The sequence below is a fragment of the Octopus bimaculoides genome, chromosome 3 (assembly GCF_001194135.2).
Source record: "Octopus bimaculoides isolate UCB-OBI-ISO-001 chromosome 3, ASM119413v2, whole genome shotgun sequence".
NCBI classification, from domain to species: Eukaryota; Metazoa; Mollusca; class Cephalopoda; order Octopoda; family Octopodidae; genus Octopus; species Octopus bimaculoides.
Genome location: NC_068983.1, coordinates 42,293,725 through 42,297,325, shown reverse-complemented (window position 1 = coordinate 42,297,325; position 3,601 = coordinate 42,293,725).

The following is a 3,601-nucleotide window of genomic DNA, read 5'->3' as shown; positions in this document are numbered from 1 at the left end:
TATATGCATATATAAATGTATATATATATATGTGCATATATATATGGAACAAACAGCATAAACAGAACTCATTTGTCATTAAGCATTCTTCATTTCAGAAACTACTTTGAAGACGATCTACTGAGGAATAGGATTTTAAAATCTATTCTGTCAAAATATTTTTGCTGAAAAAGCAATTAAGTCGAAAGGTAATTAAGCTACGTTGTTTCTGTCAAGCTGCTTAATTTAATTGTCAAAATGCTTAACTAAGGCAAAAATTAAGTTTCAAGTTGTTTAATTAACGGTATTCTGTTTATGTTATAATCAATGAAAGGAGGTTACATATCATGAACCTTTTAAGGGAACTCTGATAAACTGGTTTTCCGTCGGTCACGACGACGAGTCTTTCAGCTCATCCGATCAACGGAACAGCCTACGCGTAAAAAGGACGCACAAGTGGCTGAGTACTTCACAGATACGCGTATCCTTAACATAGGTGCAGGCGTGGGAGTGAGATAAGTAGCTTGCTTACCAACCACATGGTTCCCGGTTCAGTCCCACTTCGTGGCACCTTGGGCAAGTGTCTTCTACTATAGCCTCGGGCTGGTCAAAGCCTTGTGAGTGGATTTGGTAGACGGAAACTGAAAGAAGCCCGTCGTATATATGTATATATATATATATGTATGTGTGTGTGTATGTGTTTGTGTGTCTGTGGTTGTCCCCCCCCCACCAACATCGCTTGACAACCGATGCTGGTGTGTTTACGTCCCCGTAACTTAGCGGTTCGGTAAAAGAGACCGATAGAATAAATACTAGGCTTACAAAGAATAAGTTCTGGGGTCTATTTGTTCGACTAAAGGTGGTGCTCCAGCATGGCCGCAGTCAGTTGACTGAAGCAAATAAAAGAATAGCTCCTTGGGAGATTCAGTGTGACATAGAATAGGACAAAGCTGGCCTCATTGGAATACAAGTACAACTCGTGTTTGCCAGATGAGTGGACTGGAGCAACGTGAAATAAAGTGTCTTACTCAAGGACACGACGCGCCGCCGGGAATCGAGCTCATCACTTTGCGATCGTGAGCCGAATACTCTAACCACTAAGCCACGTTCCTTCATTCTCCGATGATAGCGAAGGAGAGGAAAGAGCACCTCTCGATCCATAAGTTACATTTAATCCGACACGTTTCTGCATTCATTTCTTTGACTAGATTTCACTAGGTGCGTGGCTCAGTGGTAAGAGTGCTGCTCTCGAGATCGTGAGATCGTGCTTTCGATTCTCAAACTAGCTGCGCATCGTATTTTTGAGCAAAATACTTCATTTTTACGCTGCTTCAGTCCACTCAACTGTAAATGGGTCACCTCATGGGGGGGGGGCAATGTTGGGCCACTTGGCTAACCAGCGGGGCGGCATCATTCAAAAGCCAAGACGATGCAAAGAGATAGTCTGGGTCGATCACGTGATATTTCACTTAGAAGGCTTCTCATGAACTTGATGCTTTGCTAAGAAAAACTTTACCATGATATTGTGTGAAGGGATCGAACCCGGAACCTGAGGACGGTGAAGTGCATTTCTTAACGTTATCACCAATCATGCCAGCACCCGTGTGTTCTTAGATTTAGGGTTGACAGAACCAAAGAAGGAGAATCTATGCGATCGACATTACGTTTTATCGTTAACTCGTTTCACCCATAGGATGCGGCCATGCTGGGGCACCGACTTGAAGTGCTTAGTCGACCAACTCGATCCCAGTACGTTTTTAGAATCTGGTATTTATTCTATATGTCTTTTATACTAAACCGCTAAGTTACGGGGACGTAAACAAACCAGCGCCATTTGTCAAGCGGTGGGGAGGACAAACAGGCAAAAAGAAAAACACAGACTCACACACATAGTTACATACATACGTACATGCATGCATACATATTTACGTATATACATACGTATATACATACATAAGGGATTCTTTCTATTTCCTGCCTTCCTATAGAGAAGACGTGATATTTTTGTCTCTCCTTCACATCTAACTAGCGTTCAAAATAATAATTTTTCTGTCGTCTTGGCCTAACAGCCCTTACCGTTTGTTTTCACTGTTCTGTCGTGTTTTTACTATCTTGTTCTCATTGTCCTATTCTTGCTTACACTTTCACCCTCAGCAAAAAAATTCCAAATTTTATTTAATTTGCTTTGCGGGAAGGACTGTTCCAACGAAGTCGCGTATTGTCCTTGCCTTCGTAACGCGGAGTAGATGGAACAGGGACAACTGAAGAAGGGAAATATTCCTTATGTTGCATGTCTCGTTTCTCTGTTTTTTTCGTTGTTCGAAAAAATGTTCGTTTTCTGTCTTCGTCTTTGCTTTCGTTTCTCATTGTTTAACGTTTTTTGTGATATCCTGTACCCATATATGCATGTATATATACATATAGATGTAGGTATGTACATATATGTATGGATATATGCATATATTTATATATTATTTATGTTATTACATACATACATACATACATACATACATACATACATACATACACGCACATACACACATATATATTATGATCTCCCACACACTTTCTGTTTACGAAATTCACTCTGGAAGCACTGGTTAGTTTGAGGTTATATCAGAAGACACTTTATCAAGGTACCGCTCAGTGGTGCCTAAACCCGAAACGATCTGGTTGCAAACGAGTTTCTTAACAGTTATTTTTCCTGTTTGTTAAAGATGGATCATTAAAAATGACTATAGGATACTTAACGTAATCCTAGATATCCAAAAATAGGATGGTCACGTGGAGTGCATTTCACGATAGGGTTTGTTCCATCGAAATTGGGAAAATGGAATTAAACAACAATAGTAACACGATTAATTAAAAAATTAATTCAAAGTGACCTTTTTTTATTATAGCATTTGTCACATCTCTAAATTTGAATATGAAATTCAATTGAAATATGCAGCAACTGGACCAAAGATTGTCCCGTACCTTTAATCTTTGGAAATCAAAGTAGCACATGAGATGGTCTGTGTTGTGTAAGGAATACATCACTTCCTGAGTATATAGGGGATGTTTGAAATCATTAGTAATGAGACGTAGGAGCAAAACAGTAAAATGACTTTGTTCAAAATCAAAATAACATTACCATAAGTTGAAATTATTATTATGAAACAGTTAATTTATAGAAATGAATTTTAATTAGCCATCATTTGCCAACCAATTTAAGCTCATCTCTCTAATCAATCACTAAAACCAAAAATACTAGCAATGAATAAACGTTAACTTGGAGACAGTAAACTTATCTAATTTGTAACCATTATAAAGCTGTTATATATCTAATGTTGTCACAATTTACTTCTGCCTATTAATTGCAATGGTCTACGGAGATCCTAATACATGGCAGCTTACAGGCGTCTAATATTTCATTAGTTTTTATAGAACAGAAATTTCCCTGTCAAATTTAATCTGTCAAATATCTCATGATGTATCATTATTATTATATATAAGACTAAACTTTTTATACTTTCTTTACACACATTTTGTATACTCACATAAATGTATATATGCATATATATATTTGTATGTGTGTGTATGAACGTATATATTCGTATGTATCCATAGACATATATGGGTG